Genomic DNA, 22,121 nt, shown 5'->3' with positions numbered 1-22,121 from the left:
AAGCAGTCCCTTTGGCCCTTGAGCTTGCTGACGATTCGAATTAGCTCTTCCTCATCATCAGCGGCTACGTTAGCCACGTAGCGTTGATTAGCGTCTCCTGTTCGCTGACTGCGTCTCTAGGCCGGCTCGGGATTGACGGAATCTTGATCATCATCGTCATCTTCGTCATCGCTACTCTCGCAGTAGCTTTCGTCTTGCGCCATGCGCTGACCTGCACCGGAATCGATGATTCGTTGATTCCGGTGGCTGATAACCTCAGCACGCGAACGAACAGAGTTTCTTTGTTGCTTTCTGGTAACCCCAGAAAAGCATCCTCTTGTAGCTATCTTCGCGTTTCGGTTCGAAGTCTTCATATCGCGATGACTTCGAGCATCTGCACTTTTGGCAGGAATCGGCAGCAAGAATTGGTTGACTCCGATAGCGACTAACCGTCGCTGAAACCACCTCCTTAGAAGCACCCGAAACATAAACCATCCGCCGAAAACAAGCTTGCGCATGCTAACCGCAGCGCAGCTACTAAGCACGAGAATAATCGTCTCGACTTGCAGCTTCATAGCTTTTCGCTCCGTTGCTTTAACGCTTCGAGCGCTCCATAAAACCGGAGGGCAACGTTCAGCTGCATGCGACCCATCTGGATCGAATGTAGTGGTGAAGTATTTGGCAACTAACCGTCGCCCAAAATATCTCCGCCAAAGCCACAGAAATATCCTTCTGTAAGCTTGAATAAGCTCACGCGTACTGATCGCAGCGTAGCTCCACATCACGAGAGTGACCCTCTCGGAACCCGACTTCCCGCCCACGAACTCCAGTGACACCTCCTGGCTGACCTGAAGCATCTCGTGGCCTCTGCGTTGACGATCCTCTGCGCTGGTGGTCCTCTGCGCATGGGTCAGCTCATAGCTGCTGACCATAGCGCACAACAAAAGCACGAGAGTAACCCTCTCGGCTATCAGCACCACCCAATTAATCAGGGGTGTTGCTGCAGCTGGACCTGTCCATCTCTGCGCATCCCGGTTGCGGATCCTGGGACTCCTCCCGGCCGTCGGTCGTGAACTCACGCTTGCTAACCGCAACGTGGCTCGTGACGGCATCGAGAGTAACCCTCTCAATCCGCGAACCTCCCTGGACTCGACCTCTGGTGGAACCTTCTGGCTGGCCTGGGACACCTTGCTGCCTGGTGGTTCTCTGGCTGGTCCCTCTGGGCTGGGTCGTCTCAACGCTGGCGGGTCTTTCTGGCTGTTGGTCCTCTGGCTGCTGGCTGGTCCACTTGCTAACCGCAAGTACGAAACTTGAGAGTACCCCTCTCTAACTAACTCAAAAATTTCCAACCCAGACGTATCTGGGCCCATAACCTGTTGAAAAACGCAGGTTTCAGTGGTGGAATAGAGTTAATCTTTATTCATTTTGTTCGTCAAGTCCTTAAAGAACTACTTATAACATAAGCGATAGCTATTTACAATATTCACTGAAGTGATATCCTCACTTATTAGTTTTCTCATTTTCGTGTGATATTCTGAGCTAACCACTCAGAATATCTGGCAACACTGGTGAGTTACCACGAACCCAATTTGTGTTGTCTCGCTTACCCGTGTGATGATGTAAACATTTATACCGTGTTTACCATCATCAGCTGTCATCATCAATCATCACCGCTATTGTTTCAATTGCGAATTGACTCAAAGCATGCGGAACCAAAACAAACTGTTTTGGTTTCGCTCGTGGCAGCAGAAGTTTGCTGCTGTGCCGCTGTGCTGCTGCTGAAGGAAACCGTAAGTATCAACAGTCATTTTTGTCATTTTTGTCATTTTTGTCATTTTTGTCATTTTTGTCATTTTTGTCATTTTTGTCATTTTTGTCATTTTTGTCATTTTTGTCATTTTTGTCATTTTTGTCATTTTTGTCATTTTTGTCATTTTTGTCATTTTTGTCATTTTTGTCATTTTAGTCATTTTTGTCATTTTTGTCATTTTTGTCATTTTTGTCATTTTTGTCATTTTTGTCATTTTTTTCATTTTTGTCATTATTGTCATTTTTGTCATTTTTGTCATTTTTGTCATTTTTGTCATTTTTGTCATTTTTGTCATTTTTGTCATTTTTCTCATTTTTGTCATTTTTGTCATTTTTGTCATTTTTGTCATTTTTGTCATTTTTGTCATTTTTGTCATTTTTGTCATTTTTGTCATTTTTGTCATTTTTGTCATTTTTGTCATTTTTGTCATTTTTGTCATTTTTGTCATTTTTGTCATTTTTGTCATTTTTGTCATTTTTGTCATTTTTGTCATTTTTCTCATTTTTGTCATTTTTGTCATTTTTGTCATTTTTGTCATTTTTGTCATTTTTGTCATTTTTGTCATTTTTGTCATTTTTGTCATTTTTGTCATTTTTGTCATTTTTGTCATTTTTGTCATTTTTGTCATTTTTGTCATTTTTGTCATTTTTGTCATTTTTGTCATTTTTGTCATTTTTGTCATTTTTGTCATTTTTGTCATTTTTGTCATTTTTGTCATTTTTGTCATTTTTGTCATTTTTGTCATTTTTGTCATTTTTGTCATTTTTGTCATTTTTGTCATTTTTGTCATTTTTGTCATTTTTGTCATTTTTGTCATTTTTGTCATTTTTGTCATTTTTGTCATTTTTGTCATTTTTGTCATTTTTTGCCATTTTTGTCATTTTTGTCATTTTTGTCATTTTTGTCATTTTTGTCATTTTTGTCATTTTTGTCATTTTTGTCATTTTTGTCATTTTTGTCATTTTTGTCATTTTTGTCATTTTTGTCATTTTTGTCATTTTTGTCATTTTTGTCATTTTTGTCATTTTTGTCATTTTTGTAATTTTTGTCATTTTTGTCAATTTCGTAATTTTTGTCATTTTTGTCATTTTTGTCATTTTTGTCATTTTTGTCATTTTTGTCATTTTTGTCATTTTTGTCATTTTTGTCATTTTTGTCATTTTTGTCATTTTTGTCATTTTTGTCATATTTGTCATTTTTGTCATTTTTGTCATTTTTGTCATTTTTGTCATTTTTGTCATTTTTGTCATTTTTTTTCATTTTTGTCATTTTTGTCATTTTTGTCATTTTTGTCATTTTTGTCATTTTTGTCATTTTTGTCATTTTTGTCATTTTTGTCATTTTTGTCATTTTTGTCATTTTTGTCATTTTTGTCATTTTTGTCATTTTTGTCATTTTTGTCATTTTTGTCATTTTTGTCATTTTTGTCATTTTTGTCATTTTTGTCATTTTTGTCATTTTTGTCATTTTTGTCATTTTTGTCATTTTTGTCATTTTTGTCATTTTTGTCATTTTTGTCATTTTTGTCATTTTTGTCATTTTTGTCATTTTTGTCATTTTTGTCATTTTTGTCATTTTTGTCATTTTTGTCATTTTTGTCATTTTTGTCATTTTTGTCATTTTTGTCATTTTTGTCATTTTTGTCATTTTTGTCATTTTTGTCATTTTTGTCATTTTTGTCATTTTTGTCATTTTTGTCATTTTTGTCATTTTTGTCATTTTTGTCATTTTTGTCATTTTTGTCATTTTTGTCATTTTTGTCATTTTTGTCATTTTTGTCATTTTTGTCATTTTTGTCATTTTTGTCATTTTTGTCATTTTTGTCATTTTAGTAATTTTTGTCATTTTCTCATTTTTGTCATTTTAGTAATTTTTGTCATTTTCTCATTTTTGTCGTTTTTGACATTTTTGTCATTTTTGTCATTTTTGTCATTTTTGTCATTTTTGTCATTTTTGTCAATTTTGTCATTTTTGTCATTTTTGTCATTTTTGTCATTTTAGTTATTTTTGTCATTTTCTCATTTTTGTCATTTTAGTAATTTTTGTCATTTTCTCATTTTTGTCATTTTTGACATTTTTGTCATTTTTGTCATTTTTGTCATTTTTGTCATTTTTGTCATTTTTGTCATTTTTGTCATTTTTGTCATTTTTTTCATTTTTTTCATTTTTGACATTTTTGTCATTTTTGTCATTTTTGTCATTTTTGTCATTTTTGTCATTTTTGTCATTTTTGTCATTTTTGTCATTTTTGTCATTTTTGTCATTTTTGTCATTTTTGTCATTTTTGTCATTTTTGTCATTTTTGTCATTTTTGTCATTTTTGTCATTTTTGTCATTTTTGTCATTTTTGTCATTTTTGTCATTTTTGTCATTTTTGTCATTTTTGTCATTTTTGTCATTTTTGTCATTTTTGTCATTTTTGTCATTTTTGTCATTTTTGTCATTTTTGTCATTTTTGTCATTTTTGTCATTTTTGTCATTTTTGTCATTTTTGTCATTTTTGTCATTTTTGTCATTTTTGTCATTTTTGTCATTTTTGTCATTTTTGTCATTTTTGTCATTTTGGTCATTTTTGTCATTTTGGTCATTTTTGTCATTTTTGTCATTTTTGTCATTTTTGTCATTTTTGTCATTTTTGTCATTTTTGTCATTTTTGTCATTTTTGTCATTTTTGTCATTTTTGTCATTTTTGTCATTTTTGTCATTTTTGTCATTTTTGTCATTTTTGTCATTTTTGTCATTTTTGTCATTTTTGTCATTTTTGTCATTTTTGTCATTTTTGTCATTTTTGTCATTTTTGTCATTTTTGTCATTTTTGTCATTTTTGTCATTTTTGTCATTTTTGTCATTTTTGTCATTTTTGTCATTTTTGTCATTTTTGTCATTTTTGTCATTTTTGTCATTTTTGTCATTTTTGTCATTTTTGTCATTTTTGTCATTTTTGTCATTTTTGTCATTTTTGTCATTTTTGTCATTTTTGTCATTTTTGTCATTTTTGTCATTTTTGTCATTTTTGTCATTTTTGTCATTTTTGTCATTTTTGTCATTTTTGTCATTTTTGTCATTTTTGTCATTTTTGTCATTTTTGTCATTTTTGTCATTTTTGTCATTTTTGTCATTTTTGTCATTTTTGTCATTTTTGTCATTTTTGTCATTTTAGTAATTTTAGTAATTTTTGTCATTTTCTCATTTTTGTCATTTTTGTCATTTTTGTCATTTTTGTCATTTTTGTCATTTTTGTCATTTTTGTCATTTTTGTCATTTTTGTCATTTTTGTCATTTTTGTCATTTTTGTCATTTTTGTCATTTTTGTCATTTTTGTCATTTTTGTCATTTTTGTCATTTTTGTCATTTTTGTCATTTTTGTCATTTTTGTCATTTTTGTCATTTTTGTCATTTTAGTAATTTTTGTCATTTTAGTAATTTTTGTCATTTTCTCATTTTTGTCATTTTTGACATTTTTGTCATTTTTGTCATTTTTGTCATTTTTGTCATTTTTGTCATTTTTGTCATTTTTGTCATTTTTGTCATTTTTGTCATTTTTGTCATTTTTGTCATTTTTGTCATTTTTGTCATTTTTGTCATTTTTGTCATTTTTGTCATTTTTTTCATTTTTGTCATTTTTTTCATTTTTGTCATTTTTGTCATTTTTGTCATTTTTGTCATTTTTGTCATTTTTGTCATTTTTGTCATTTTTGTCATTTTTGTCATTTTTGTCATTTTTGTCATTTTTGTCATTTTTGTCATTTTTGTCATTTTTGTCATTTTTGTCATTTTTGTCATTTTTGTCATTTTTGTCATTTTTGTCATTTTTGTCATTTTTGTCATTTTTGTCATTTTTGTCATTTTTGTCATTTTTGTCATTTTTGTCATTTTTGTCATTTTTGTCATTTTTGTCATTTTTGTCATTTTTGTCATTTTTGTCATTTTTGTCATTTTTGTCATTTTTGTCATTTTTGTCATTTTTGTCATTTTTGTCATTTTTGTCATTTTTGTCATTTTTGTCATTTTTGTCATTTTTGTCATTTTTGTCATTTTTGTCATTTTTGTCATTTTTGTCATTTTTGTCATTTTTGTCATTTTTGTCATTTTTGTCATTTTTGTCATTTTTGTCATTTTTGTCATTTTTGTCATTTTTGTCATTTTTGTCATTTTTGTCATTTTTGTCATTTTTGTCATTTTTGTCATTTTTGTCATTTTTGTCATTTTTGTCATTTTTGTCATTTTTGTCATTTTTGTTATTTTTGTCATTTTTGTCATTTTTGTCATTTTTGTCATTTTTGTCATTTTTGTCATTTTTGTCATTTTTGCCATTTTTGTCATTTTTGTCATTTTTGTCATTTTTGTCATTTTTCTCATTTTTGTCATTTTTGTCATTTTTGTCATTTTTGTCATTTTTGTCATTTTTGTCATTTTTGTCATTTTTGTCATTTTTGTCATTTTTGTCATTTTTGTCATTTTTGTCATTTTTGTCATTTTTGTCATTTTTGTCATTTTTGTCATTTTTGTCATTTTTGTCATTTTTGTCATTTTTGTCATTTTTGTCATTTTTGTCATTTTTGTCATTTTTGTCATTTTTGTCATTTTTGTCATTTTTGTCATTTTTGTCATTTTTGTCATTTTTGTCATTTTTGTCATTTTTGTCATTTTTGTCATTTTTGTCATTTTTGTCATTTTTGTCAAAAAGTCAGAAGAAGTATATAACGAGCTTAGTTATTGATTGTAGAGTGTATGAATGTTCAAAACGGGTTATTCATCTTAAAAAATCAATCTTTTACATAAAATTGATCAGGATTGTCTGAAGTTATGAGCATTTTTGGGATTTTTTTTATTCCGGAACAAATATCGAATTCTTTTTTTTTGTCACTTCGATTTTTTCAAAAATACCGAACACCTTATAAACTAAAATTTGATACATTTTTCGAAATTTCAAACAGTTGAAAGAGCGAAAGCCAAAAAGATGGGAGTAATATCACCTGTCGTTTAGACATTTTTTCAAATATTTGATCTTGATTTTCTCAATTGTTTGATTTTGTGCAATGTAGATTGTATACAAGTTTGTTGCAAGTCAGCTTTGGTTAAATTTTTTTCACAATGTATTTAAAATTTGAATTGATTTTTATTTTGAGTCCCTCCACCTCCTCGTGATGTTTTAACTCCAAATGACAAAAGATAGATTTCAAATTTGTTCCGACCATATAAAAAAAAAGATTGCACCTGCTTGATTTGAAAACTTTGTTACTCATTTCATACTTTGAGCAATGTTACATTTTGAATAAGTGCCTAATCTTGGCAAATATGTGTTGAAAAATCATTTTAAGCATTTTAGGCCACTGCTTTAAATACTGTTCATCACACGATGTTATATTTTGTTTTCATAGAAATAAGAAAATAACATTCCAGGGGAAAATAAAAAATCCAGAAATCCACAAAAATGTTTGCAGTGATCCATATTACCAGAAAAAATTTCATGTTTCTTTTTATTTTATCTAGGATATTAGAACAAAAATCGTCAATTTGAACAAATGTAAAATTTACAGAAAACGAAATCAAACATTCGCAAAAAATCTGATGACTTCAGATCTGACAACTTTAAGATAATTGAGAAAATATTTTCAGATAAAAGTATTATATTAAATCAACCTCTTAAAATTGTTGAAAACAAAGTTGATGTTGAGATTTTGTAATCTTCTTTTTCCATTTTATAAAAAAAATCAATGAAAGACATTAGGTTCCGATCAAGTACTTTTGAGAAAAATGAACAATCTAGAATTTTTGCTTGAAAACTAAATTCGACCACATTTTTACATATACGAGTTCCTTCCAAAAACACTAATTTATGCAATCAAACATAAGCAATAGATTGTTTTTTTTTTTAAATTTTGTATATGACTCTTGATCATGCTTGTGATACCCATGTCCAAGGTTTTACAATCAAACAAAATTGAAAAGCATGAAAACCTTCAGAAATCATCAAAAAGGATGAAAGATTTTCAACAAAGATGTTTGATTTTGAATTCCAGGTAAATTATTTAAAATTTGGGGCTTAAATGTAAGAAGTAAATCTTATTTATTTCATAATCCCAAATGTTTGTTCATAAAGTATTCAAGTTAACTAAGCTCAAAATATAAATAACTAAATTTTTAAGAAAGGCGGGAGACAATTTTTCGGAATAAAACCCTACAAATGCTTATAACTTCAGATCATCCTGATCAATTTTATGAAAAAGATTGATTTTTAATGTCAATAAACCGTTTTGAACATTTATACACTATACAATCAATAACTAAGCTCGTAGAATACTTTTTCTGGTCCTAGTACAATCAGTGATGAGAAGTTTTATTAGATTTTTCAAATTAAATCATAATCACTCTGTTTGTGATATCCTAACTCTTTTTTCTCAATTTGAATCACTTTGAGGTCTTCTACAAAATTGTAGCCAAAATAGAAACTTCCTATTAAATCATGTTATTGACATATGATATTGGATTTAAGCTAAAGGTAAGAAGAGCGTTTTCACAGTGATTAGTATGATTTGTTTAAAAAAAAAACCAGTTTTAAAAATCCTAAAAAAAAAAAAAATGTTCTAGACCCTCCGGTGAATTATTTCAAATTTGGGCTCAAATGAAAGGGGAAAGTCCCAGTTTTCGAATGGTGCAAAAAATTAATAATTTTCAAAAAATAAAGTTTTCTCCCAGGGACACCGTGTTTTGAATGCATGCATGAATTGAATTGATGAAATTTTCAGTGAAGCTACCTAGTAATGTAACGTGTATGCGTAGAAAGTTGATGTGATAATCTGTCAAGTGGTTTTTGAGATAGCGTCTAATGAAGAAATATTTTTGACTTAAATTTTTGGGCAACACATGCGCTATCTGGAATGCATACTATGAACTACCTTTTTCAAATCAAGCCTATTTTTGATTACGATTTCTGTTTTCTATTTGACCTTTTGTCACTCAACCACCGGTTTTGCATAATGGCACGATTCCAGATCTAACTTAAACAGTGTATAAGCTTTGTGGAACCTATTGAGGTGCTTTGCATAGAAAGCGGCGCATTTGAAGGCAGTATTCTTTGTATTTTTAGCCATTCATCGTGTCAATCGTTATGAAAGACTGAGTAATTTGCAGTTTCCACAGATCGTTCGCCTCTTCAAGTACTAGACATTTAATTTTACATTTTTTTTTCTTCTTGTTTATCTCAGGGAGATACAGGCAAGACTAGTCAACGAAAAGTTTCTGGTTGAAATCCTGCCAGGTGACCGCTTAAGAGTTCGATTTACTGTCCATTTAGATTTTTTTTTCAAAATATCTCCCCACAAGCAGCCCAAATATTTTGCGCACAATTTGACCAGCGATTTTTTTACCTAGTAGAAATGAAGTCAGGAATATTTATAAGTCAGCTAGACGAACCAGTCAGAAAAATTTGACTATTTTATCATTTCCTCTATTTATACAGTGAGCGAAATAAGAAAAGCACCACTATGTGTTTAGCTTGTAAAAATATGAATGATTGAAAATTACGAAAATTTTCTTTCAACTTCAACTTCAACTTCAGAAATAAATAAAGTTTGTTCTGAATTGCTTAACAGATAAATCAAGCATAAGTTTACGTTTTTTGGACGTAGCAATTGGCGTTGAGGACCGAACATGTGAAAAAAGGGTGCGAAATAAGAATTGCACCACTTGAGTTTTTCAACAAAAACAAGATTATTTTTAAAAATATACTGAGTAAATGTGAAAAATAACGCTTCTACGAATTATTTGAATAGATAACTGCATTTTAAGGAGTTTTCCAGAATTCCAAAGGTTTTCAAAGGTATTAAAAGGGGGTTTTAAGAGATGCTCCACTAGCGTTAAGGAATTTGATATTTGTGCAATAAAACTTTATCAAGATGCTTGATTTCTTCATTAACATTCATAAGTTTGATGCAAAATGATGAAACATAGATTTGAGGCTGAGTTTAAATCCAAAAAGCAGGTTGGAATTCAATAACACTAATGCTTTTTTAATAGTCAATCACTATTTCTCTAGTTTTAAGTCGTAGATGGCAGCACTATCTTGCCATTTAACCAAATTCATACCCATCTTCGAATATCCTTGATTAACTAGGGAGTGCTGGACGATTTTGGTCAAGAAATAAATACATGTACCGTGTAAACGCTTTGGAAATTCTAAGATCACTAAATTTAAAAAAAAAAAAAGAATTGCATTAAGGTCACTAAAAGTGAATTTTTTGGACTAGATTATCAGAATTAAGTTATACTTTGGGATGCAGTTTGATGGAACAGACGGCTAGCAGTATTATTGGTATGATTTGCAATTGAATCGGAAGTTGAGATGAGCAGGAATTTTGGCGGTTGTACATTTTTGTGCAGGTGATTCTTTTGCAAATCCGGAAAAGCTTTCTGCAGCGTGAACTTCAACAAAAATGGGATGCGAAAATACCTCAAAATGATGAATATGGGCCTAAATAAACATGTAGAATCAATATTGAGACTAAATTTGGTTTTAACTGCAAGATAGTGCTGCCATCTACGACTTGAAACTGGAAAACGTGTGGTTTACTGTACAAAATCAAAGATTTTGATTTCCAACATATTTTTTCTGATTTAAAATTAACCCCGAATGTTTGTTTCATCATTTCACATTATTTTAATGAAGAAAGGAAATAGTTTGGTAAAGAATTACAGCTCAAATATCAAATTCCTTAACGCTAGAGGAGCATCTCTTAAAAACCCCTTTTAAAACCTTTGAAAACCTTTGGAATTCGGGAAAACTCCTTAAAATGCAGTTATCTATTCAAATAATTCGTAGAAGCATTATTATTCAATTTCACACAGTAAATTTTTAAAAATAATCTTGTTTTTGTTGAAAAACTCAAGTGGTGCAATTCATATTTCGCACCCCTTTTTCCACATTTTTGGTCCTCAACGAGAATTGCTACGTCCAAAAAAAGTAAACTTATGCTTGATTTATCCGTTAAGCAATTCAGAACAAACTGTGGAAGAAAATTTTCGATATTTTCCATCATTCATATTTAAACAAGCAAAACACATAGTGGTGCTATTCTTATTTCGCTCACTGTATATAATGAAAAGCCAACTGTAGAGTTATAAGCGATAAAACTCCGCCGGAGGCGAGGAAATTTTCTGCTAATTTTGTAACATCTACTTTCAAACACCTTTCTGGGTTATGGTTGTTTCATTTCATTTTATTTGGAAAATCGTCATGGGGGGAGTAAACCCCTAAAACTCCACCCCCCGCCCCCTCGTTCGCACGGCCTTGCATAGGACCAAAACCATAGGTGACAAATAATGATGAACGATTTATATTCAGAACGACACAATCTTCTCAAATGCGATATTTTTTATACCAACGAAATGCTGTTTTCTTGTGTAGTTGATTTTCTTCTTTAAAGTAGGGTCGAAATAAATTGCAATTGTAATAACCAGCTGTTTTTTTGTCAAATCAGAAACGGGATTGTCGTAACCAGGGCCGTCTTCAATGTCCATGTCGCGGTCGTCGGTATCTCCGAAAAGCTCCCTCTCGAACAGCTTGCGGGATGCCATCGATTTCATCGGCTGGCTGGAACCAGGATGGCTGGGACCCGAATCGCTAGAAACCGACTGTTTGCTGGCCATCTTGCTGGAACACTCCGTCTTACACTTTCACTAATATAATTTTGTTCAACTGTTACAAGAAGCCCTTTCTTGGTCACACCCTGCATGTTCAACCAAAGAGATGTCCGTTATAGAGAAACTCTTTCCAGGTGCATCGCGAAAACCTCTTTTTTTGGAGGAATTCGATTAGTGATTTCGAACGTTTTCTCTAAATATTTTCTAATACAGAGCTTAATTTATGTACGTAAAGTTATCCAAGGAAAAGCTTGAAGTATTAGGCTACATACAAACCATATTTAGCTTAAAATACCGAACAATTCAGCAGATATGAGCCGAAACTGGTATCATTTTAATCGGGTTTCTAAATCATTAATTCTTATTATTCCTTCCTATTAACTGGTACATATGTACCACAGGGATTAGGTAATTTTAAATTTCAATTATCATTGTTTGAAATATCTGGAAACAATATTGACGATATGATTTGTGTTGATCAACAATCACACCAAGATCTCCCGAGTGTTCAACTCAAGCGATTTCCTCTTTGCTTAGAAAAGCGGGATAGTTTTGATATCTGTAGAGCTTAATTTAAAGAATTAGAAAAAGCGTTATCAGATTCTAACGATCCCTTCTTGGCCTAGCATCTCTAAAGATTTTAAATTGATGCGTTCAAAGCGATTTTTCACTGAAAAGTGATTTTTCAGATCACTAGTTTTACGTTAGGATTTTGCATTCGAATGAATAACAGAATGTACGATCTACGAATATAGTATCAACGAATGATAACCAGACATAAATCTTTTGTTGTTATCAAAATGGACAGATGATACAAAACTAGAACGTTATTTTCAAAATATAATTCAAAGTTGCGGTTTTTTGCCCCTTCAAAATCACCAAAGAACGAACCGCAGAGAATGCGGAAAAATCGAAGTTTTTATATTCGTATCAAATGGCTTAAAATTGTATGAAACGTCAATATATGGTTTTGTCTCGAAAAAAAATTGACTTAAAAATCAAAGGAAATTTGGGAAATTGAAGGGGAAAAATAGGTGTCAATAAACTTTAAGAAAAAATATAAGTAGAATTAATTTCAGTCAGTATATATATTGATTTTTTTATCAAAGATAAGTATTCAAAAAGATGTTATTGAAGTCATCAAATAAAACATTTAAAAATTAGGAAAACCAATCTGATGTTTGTGTGTTGCTTGCGACCTTAAGTCAAACAGACAGTCCAACATTAACAGCAAGAAGCCGATCGCTCCACCAGTCCCGCAATCGGTAAATCCATTAAAATCCTTCGTTTGATCAGTTACGATTATGTTAACTTGCAATCGTAAGGGTGGCTCGTTAAAAAAAAACAATCATTTAATTCTGTTGATTACATTTTTCCAACAACATCAAGAGTATTTCACCATCATCGGTCGGTAAATACAATCTTATATTATCCGTTTTCTTTTTCCCTCGACTTTAACAACACTTGCCATGCTCAATTCTGGGTCAATTTTAAACCGCTCCGGTCTGTAAGATTCGATGTTTCCCCATTCCCGATGTCCCAGGGCTCCACCCATTTTCCAGTTTTCCCCCTTTTTTAACGAATGGGAAGGGGCTGAATCGGGAATGGTGCTTACGCCATCATCAGTCAATCCAGTCCGGGGATTATTCTTCTTCTGGCAACATAAAAAAAAATATATATACCCACACAACAACCTCGTTCAATCGGAACGGATTGACCCCGGATTCTCCAACCAGACACTTCCAGCTGAACCTTCCTTTTTCCGTCGATGATTTTCCCAAATGGTCGAGCAGAGTGCAGGCAGAATCAGTACTTTATGTAATTGTGGATCGTTAACTCTTTTTTTCTGCACCCTTCCTGACGTCGAGACGGAGTATTTCTACCGGTTTTGGTCTCCGAGCAGAGGAAATCCAATGCATTTTTGAGCTTTCGAACGTATGGGTGTTGGAAATTATGTAAATGACCACGTTCGCACCCTGGTGGGTGTCCAAGCATTACAAGATTGATTTTTTTTGGCGCATCAGATTATTTTGTCGCAGGAAGGCCTAATAATTGTGGATTTGTCTTTCATGATGGTAATCACAAAACTTTAAACAGCTGATGAAGGTGCCTGCATTAATGTCAATAATAAAAATGCAATTAAAAAATTATCACGGAACATGTCAATGGAACTAGACGCTGAAGCACTGAAATCATTGAAACACATCCAGGTTGTTGAATATTATACATTAAATCGATTTTAGATAAAATGTTTATGTATCAGACCGCTGCAAATATTTACATATGTGGACCTTTGAGCCAAAGGGGTTGCTGATTTTTAGGAAACACACATTTAAGATGTTGTGTTGGGTAGTTTTCCTTATGTTTTTTTGAAAGTTCTTATTTTTTTTTGGATCTGAAGATATTTTGATAAAATTTTAAAAATCAGAAGAAATCACAAAAGTTATCTATGCAAAAACTTTGTAGAACCATTATCATTCACTTTTTTACAGTAAATTTTTGAAATAATCTTAATTTTTGTTGGAAAACATAAGTGATACTATTCATATATCGCTCACTTATTACATATTTTTGGTCCTCAACGCCAACATCCCATCTATCCCATCTACAACCTGTAAGATCCAAAAACAGGGCTAGAAGCAATCATGAGGTAAAAAAGTAGGGGAAAATAGTTACTTTCAAATAAAATTAGGGTAAAATATGTGACCACATCAAGTCAAAAATGTCATCAATAGGGACTTAACAAATGTCAAACCACTCGATTGAATGAGCAATTTGTTAATTTGAAAACAACTTTTTATGAGGATTTATGGGCTCCTGGCAACAACAAAAAATTGTACTGTAAGGCATGCATCAGAGTGAATCAATTTTCAGTCTTTTTTTTATTACTAAGGACCTGTAGTCTAAAACATTTCGTTTGGTTGAAAACTCATCGTTTGAACATCATAAGTTTTAGGTTTGTATGGAAAAATTTAAAATTTTGTTTTGAAAAACAAATATGATCTTTCTTTTTATTATGGAAAGCATTTTATCGTCTTTGTGAGGATGCATTTTGAGAAAACAAATTAGACCTAAAAACATCTCATAAATAATTTGTCTAACCAGCCCACATATACATTGTTTTGATCTTTTTTACATTTTTTAGCTATATTCAGTACTTTAAACCATCTCAAACGATTTGAATGCACCAAAAATACAAATTGCTGTTAAGGCCTTAAAAATATCGAATTATTCTTTTGTCAAACCCCTCTCCCTTCTCCGCCCATTCTTGTATATAAATATATTGTATGCAAACTTTTTTGCAACGTGTTCTAATTCATTGAAAATTTGGATTATTTTTTTCTATCCTCCCCCTCGTGATGCGTCAACTCAGAGTGACAAACAAAAAAGGGATTTCATATTTGTTCCGGCCATAAAACCTTAAAAAAAGAGAGTGTTAAAAAAATTTCTCATTTCTTAAACTTATCAAATAATACTGGAAAAAACTATTTTGCTTTTTTTTTTGTATAAGTTTGTTAGTAAGAGTTAAAAAAAAATGTTTTTATCGATAAAAAATCTAAACGAATTTTTTTATCCATACAGCAGGGTAGAGACTCAAAATAGCCTTGCATGTTTTAAAGGACGCACTGATAGAAATTCGAATAAATTATCGCGGTATTTATAATTCAAGCTGATTTTTTAAACTTGAATTGAGAAAAGTAAAGTCAAGAAATTCATGCTGATGAAAAGACATGACATGAGTGAAGCGAATCGTCACTAGCTTAAAACAACTATCATCTAGAGTGGAATTTAAGAAGCAAAAATGTATGAAAGACTTTTGAAAAACTTTTAGATTTATTTTTATAATTCTAGATTTATAATTCTAGAACAGTGGTTTTCAAACTTACTCACCGTCTTCTTTAGCAAAATTTTTGAGCTCAACGCATCCCCCCCTCCCCTCTGGGCCATTTTTTAGAAAATATTAAAAAAATGATCACCGGGATCGTTGGAAAACGATAAGCTTTTGACTTTATTTATGATGTAATAAGAATTAATTCTAAAGCCCTTCAAATTTGTATGAGGCCCTCTGAGCCAAAGGGGTTGGAGGTATTATAAGTGTAAATATGGTTGATTTTTATTCAATAATGTCAAACGATTTTTCAAAATCCAAGCTATATTTTGTGATATTTCAGATTTTTACAATTTCATTGACATACTATTTCGATCGAAAGATACAAAATTTCTAAGAACTTATGGAAAATTGCCTAACACAACAACTTAAAAGCGTATTTTATCGAAATAAGCTTCTATGCACTTATACCCTTTTGACTCCAAGGGCTTCATATTGCTGAAAACCTGCAGTTAACAATGAATTCTATGTACCAAAGTTTCCAGGACAGTTATTGATTAATAACTTTGTTTTGATATTAAATCATTTCCAAGTTTAATTGGTATAAAATTCAGGAAAAATATTCAGTTAGGCTTCCGCTTTTCCAAATCCGAATTGCCGGGCCTTACGCTTAACCCCTGCCATCAGATTTTGTACAACCACCTTGTCCACCTTCTTCACAGCAGAAAGCCAGTTTGCCTTGAACTGCTGCTCGTGCTTAGCAGTTTTTTTGGTCTTCTTTAGGTTCCGCTTGACAATAGCCCAGTATTTCTCAATTGGGCGGAGCTCTAGCGTGTTGGGAGGGTTCTTGTCCTTGGGAACCACCTGCACGTTGTTGGCGGCGTACCACTCCATGGCCTTTTTACCGTAACGGCAAGATGAAACAACCGTGTTTCTTCAGGAAAGACAGCAGACGTTTATTCAAACACTCTTTCACGTAAATTTCTTGGTTGACAGTCCCGGATGCTATGAAAATGCTGCTTTCCAAGCCACAGGTACAGATGGCTTGCCAAACCAGATATTTCTTCGCGAACTGTGGCAGTTTCATGTGCTTGAAAATATCTGCTACCTTTCCCCTTCCTTTTGCCGTATAAAACTCCTGTCCCGGAACCTGCTTGTAGTCGGCTTTGACGTAAGTTTCGTCGTCAATTACCACGCAGTCAAACTTCGTCAGCATCGTCGTGTACAGCCTCCGGGATCGCGCTTTGGCCGTCGTATTTTGTTTATCATCGCGATTTGGAGTCACTACCTTCTTGTAAGTCGATAGTCCGGCTCGTTTTTTGGCTCGATGCACGGTTGTAGAGGATATACCCAGCTTATTTGCGGCATCTCGGAGAGAGAGGTTAGGGTTTCGCTTGAAACTACCGGCAACTCTCTTTGTCGTCTCAGCGGCTTCCGGATTTTGATTTCCCCCCGATCCAGACTTCCTGGCTGTCGACATACGTTTCCCAAACACTTTAATTACATTTGTAACGGTTGATTTGGCAACTTTTAGCGATTTTTCCAGCTTTGCGTGCGAGTAGCTTGGATTGTCACGATGCGCAAGCAAAATTTTGATACGCTGCTCTTCTTCCTTGGACGGCATTTTGACAACTGAAGAGTGAATTCAAAAATCAAAATAGGAGCAACATTTTACACACACACACCTTCACTGTTATTTTAAAGGTATTTTTTAACTTTGACTGTATTTCCTGAGAGTGGTGTAACAGGACATGGGCATATTTGATAAATGTAAAGCTTAGTTCTTTTAGAAATGGGACAGTTACAAATACGTGTATCTCAAAAACCATTCGTTTGATCTAAATACTTTCTATGAAGGAAATGAAGGTAATCTTATGATAATTCATGAAAAAAATTGAAAAAAAATATTTATCGTTTTTTGTACGAATTATGTTTACTTTATTCCTGGTACCTTCCATCGGCCGGCGCACACTTTTTTCAGTTATGATATTGATCAGTTTTTAAAACTTTTACTTCGTTAAATCTGTATTTTAGGTGGCTACATCCTTTTCCTTCAATTTTTGCTACTTTTTGGTCCAATACTTCTCTTTTAGAAGAAACTGAGAGTAATTTGGTGGATACAGCTGTTCGCAAATTAACAAATTTGATTATTTTTGAGACACTTTTTTGAGCGTTTTTAATGGAATTCCTGCTGGCAAAATCTGACAATATCGAAGTAAAACCATCATTAGGTTGAACTTGAAGTATAATCGGTTAGTATAGATCATAGGTTGCGAAGGGTACATACAAGATTACTCTTTTTAGGCTTTTAAAAACAGCGAAAACTTAAGATTTCGTTTTGAAAATGGTTGTTTTTTCCCACAGGAGCGCAATTTTATGCAAATCATTATATTTTATACAAAATAACCAGCAAATACATATTTTAATATACTTGGGACCTTGCTACGAGCAGACATGGTATATGATTCAAACGCTGGAATTTGTTAGAAATAGGGTATTTCATAAATTTAGTCGTTTATCACAAATCATCTGTCCCATAGCCTCGGTACCGGTTATACAGCTTACGAGCTCTGGAACTAACAAAAAATGGTTGTTTGGGGTAAGGTTTTAATGATTTATTACTAGACAACACTTTCAGCTTATCGGAGAAAAAAAAATTTCGGAAATTTCACCGATCTACCCTTAGTTTTTCGCTTATTCAAAATTAAAAATGTTGGTATGAGACTTGACTTCCCTGATGACCCTTAACCGTAGTTGCCGATCGTGAGCCTCACTCCAATGCTTGATTTGAACTTTTTGGACTTTTTGACAGTGTTTGCATACTTTTCTATCAATCAGATACAGTAATTCTGTGAATAATCAACGGTTTATTCAGCTATCAATTCGATAATGATGAATTTTGAAGGAAACTGTGCAAATTCATTTTTGTCTTTTTCTCTTGCATCGTAAATATCTCAAAAACGCGTAGATTTTCAATTTTGGAAAAAATAGCCCTGATAGTACTTTCTACAAGCAATCAAATGCTGTCAAAATTGTGAGTTTCCGATTACTAGTAAACGAGATATTAGCAAAAGAAAGTGTCCCATTTCTAAAAGAACTAAGCTTTATGTATTTTGACCAGATTAACAACATTGTCGAAGACATCACCAACAAAAAAAGAAGAACAAACTGGAGACACAGAACTGGAGACACTGACTGTGGATTGTAAAGATTTCGAGTTTTTATAAAACATGATACAAATAAATTTGAATTAAATTAATAGTAAAAATTATAACAAATGTAATCAATTAAGAAAAGGTGTACCAAAGCACACAGGGTCAGCTAGTATTAAGTAAAAATGGCTCAAATGATTGAAATTCCAAAAATGACCAAAATGTTTGCATTTTTAAGTCATTTGGCATCGAAACTAGGATTCCGATTTTCAAGATTTCATATGACACCCCCTCCCCCCCCCCCCCCCCTAAATAAAGTCCGATTGGTCTGAAATTTCCCACAGATCAGTTTTTTGGGCCAATTAACAAATTTAATATGGTCCGATTTCGATATTCCCAACGACCATTTGGGTTGCTACTCTCAAATCTGTTTCTGGTTTTTGATATCTTTGTAAATTTATTTTTCGGCATATCGGTGAAAAGTAGTTATGAAATTGATAAAGATGGATAGAGAAGTGAGAAGAAAATTTACAGATGTTGAAAAGAGCGAAAGAGCATTTTTGCGAGGAAACTTATTAACGTACACCATACTTTACCCTGCAACATTTCATTATTTAGGAGAAGTAGTACCGGGATAGAGGTGGCACTACCTTAACCTATACAATGAAATCTGGTTGGTCCGAAGTCTACATGTGGTGGACACGTATACTCCGGACGGGCAAAATATGGCGTACGTTAAGCTCCAGAAAGCTTCCCTATTGCGCGCAATGGTTCTATCGATGCGCTAGCCGTGTTGATATTTCGTTATCACGGCATGAATGCACTGTATGAGTGCTAATCATTAGGGTCAACGGTCCAATTTGGCTAAGCCCGAATTATTTTGAACCATTGATTTGATTTGATTTTTAAAGCCTATTATTATGATTTTTAAGATAAGTTAACCACCGTTAATTAATTTTGTAAATTTATTTTTCGGCATATCGGTGAAAAGTAGTTATGAAATTGATAAAGATGGATAGAGAAGTGAGAAGAAAATTTACAGATGTTGAAAAGAGCGAAAGAGCATTTTTGCGAGGAAACTTATTAACGTACACCATACTTTACCCTGCAACATTTCATTATTTAGGAGAAGTAGTACCGGGATAGAGGTGGCACTACCTTAACCTATACAATGAAATCTGGTTGGTCCGAAGTCTACATGTGGTGGACACGTATACTCCGGACGGGCAAAATATGGCGTACGTTAAGCTCCAGAAAGCTTCCCTATTGCGCGCAATGGTTCTATCGATGCGCTAGCCGTGTTGATATTTCGTTATCACGGCATGAATGCACTGTATGAGTGCTAATCATTAGGGTCAACGGTCCAATTTGGCTAAGCCCGAATTATTTTGAACCATTGATTTGATTTGATTTTTAAAGCCTATTATTATGATTTTTAAGATAAGTTAACCACCGTTAATTAATTTTGTAAATTTATTTTTCGGCATATCGGTGAAAAGTAGTTATGAAATTGATAAAGATGGATAGAGAAGTGAGAAGAAAATTTACAGATGTTGAAAAGAGCGAAAGAGCATTTTTGCGAGGAAACTTATTAACGTACACCATACTTTACCCTGCAACATTTCATTATTTAGGAGAAGTAGTACCGGGATAGAGGTGGCACTACCTTAACCTATACAATGAAATCTGGTTGGTCCGAAGTCTACATGTGGTGGACACGTATACTCCGGACGGGCACGTATACTCCGGAGTATACGTGTCCACCACATGTAGACTTCGGACCAACCAGATTTCATTGTATAGGTTAAGGTAGTGCCACCTCTATCCCGGTACTACTTCTCCTAAATAATGAAATGTTGCAGGGTAAAGTATGGTGTACGTTAATAAGTTTCCTCGCAAAAATGCTCTTTCGCTCTTTTCAACATCTGTAAATTTTCTTCTCACTTCTCTATCCATCTTTATCAATTTCATAACTACTTTTCACCGATATGCCGAAAAATAAATTTACAAAATTAATTAACGGTGGTTAACTTATCTTAAAAATCATAATAATAGGTTTTTGATATCTGAATTTTGAAAAAGGTTTAAATAGGTTAGTGTTTATAAAAATTTCAGTAAAATTTTCAATATTCTGTAATTTTTTTGCCAGTCAATTTTTAAATTCATACGGCTCGAAGGATAATGGATTTTCCCCAAAATCACGTAACACAGGATGAGAGCTTCATCGTCAAGTTTTTAGTTCTCTTCCTCATTTGTTCCCGTTTGTTTTTTATCCCTGGAGCCTTTTTGGTACCGGTTGATTTAAAGTAACACGATAACACTCGTTGCACTCACACTCACAGCATTCAACGAATACAACCGGAAGATGACATTCCCCCCTTCTCAGCTCTCTTCCTCGCTTCGGACAATTGTTTGATAACAACAAACAGGCATTTGGTTCATCGCCCTTTTCCGGACACCAATAATCCGTTGCAGGATTGATTACATTCGCGATCTATGTTTTGAACACTGCCGCCTATTTTTGCCTTGTTGACAACTGCTGTCAGCCGCCAGGTTTTCGGCCCCCACTGCCAGACAGTCACTGTCTACCCCAAGCTCAAAAATGCGTTAAGCAGTAGTGTGGGTGTGTTGTGTATTTGTTTATGTTTCCACTCACTGCCTCTATGGTTTTCTATTGTTTACATCTAATTTAGCTGCTTCCCGAGTGATTATTTTCCCAATTTCCGCTGTCTGTCAAGGTAGCTGCAGAACTTCAGCAAAAGTTTCCCATCGCACAGTTTCTCCTTCGCACGAAAAATCGCGGATTAAAGGGCGGAAAATTGTATTTTGAGCACAGTTGGTATTAAGCACGCACCTAAACTGACGTTTTCACGAGCTGTCACTTTTTTCCTGCTCCCTCCCTACCGAGAAATATCAACACAAAACAACAGCCGAACCGAAACTGGAGCACAAAATTCTCCCACGAGTTTTCCAATTTTCCCACCCACACCACTAAAAAAAAAACTTCCCGGTGAAGGATGTGCTTACCTCCTTCCGCCGAGGAAATCCCTTGGAAGAAAGCGAAAAAACAGGTCTCACCCGCGCGAATCCGAACGCTGACAAACCAAGCCTAACCGCACTTTCCGACAAACTCTCCGTGGCCGAGCCGAACGCGAGCGAGGATAACGCGGAACTGAAGTTCGACTTCGTTTCCTGGTACGTAATTAGTCCTAATCCGACGGTTCTGTCCTGGTCCAGGGCAGCCCGAAAAATCTCTCGACCCGAATGCGCTTCCTTAACTTTCTCCCTCTTTCTCTTTTTAATCTTGCTCTCACTCTTTCCGAGCGGAAACGGAAAGAGCCAAACGCTCTCCGGCCGTTTCGAAAGGAACCCATTCTCCAGCAGCTGCTCGAATCGGAAAAGCGCATGCGTTCGGCTGAGTGCCGGATGAGCGATCCTTTCGGGAGCTCCCGCATGAGCACCGGTTTGTTTTGAAACGAACCTTCCACTCCGAGCTGGAGAACAAAGAGATTTCTCCGAACTGCCATCGGTGGGCCCCTCGAGGTGAGTGGCGTGGCGCAGACCACGTGAGACCGGAACTCATTTCCGTTTTTGTCTCGACGAACACCCTCGCAATCGTGTAGGCTCATCCCAACAATCGTCCGTTCTCAGCGCAAAACGGAAGAAGAAAGGAATCCTAGAGACAGCTGCCGAACGAACTTTTTGACAG

General features: G+C 33.9%; 1 protein-coding gene across 1 annotated transcript in view; it reads right to left on the bottom strand.

Moving 5' to 3' along the window:
• Positions 1-21,578, bottom strand: part of LOC129760719 (tyrosine-protein phosphatase 99A-like) — a 352,268-nt gene extending 330,690 nt beyond the window's left edge. The window contains exon 1 of the mRNA XM_055758409.1: positions 21,440-21,578. The gene's annotated coding sequence lies outside the window, so the exon portion shown is untranslated. The remainder of the gene's footprint in view (positions 1-21,439) is intronic.
• Positions 21,579-22,121: the final 543 nt, after the last annotated feature.

This window comes from Uranotaenia lowii, chromosome 1, assembly GCF_029784155.1.
Source record: "Uranotaenia lowii strain MFRU-FL chromosome 1, ASM2978415v1, whole genome shotgun sequence".
NCBI lineage: Eukaryota > Metazoa > Arthropoda > Insecta > Diptera > Culicidae > Uranotaenia > Uranotaenia lowii.
The sequence above is the reverse complement of the archived record's forward strand: the minus strand, read 5'-3'. Positions and strand labels throughout refer to the sequence as shown.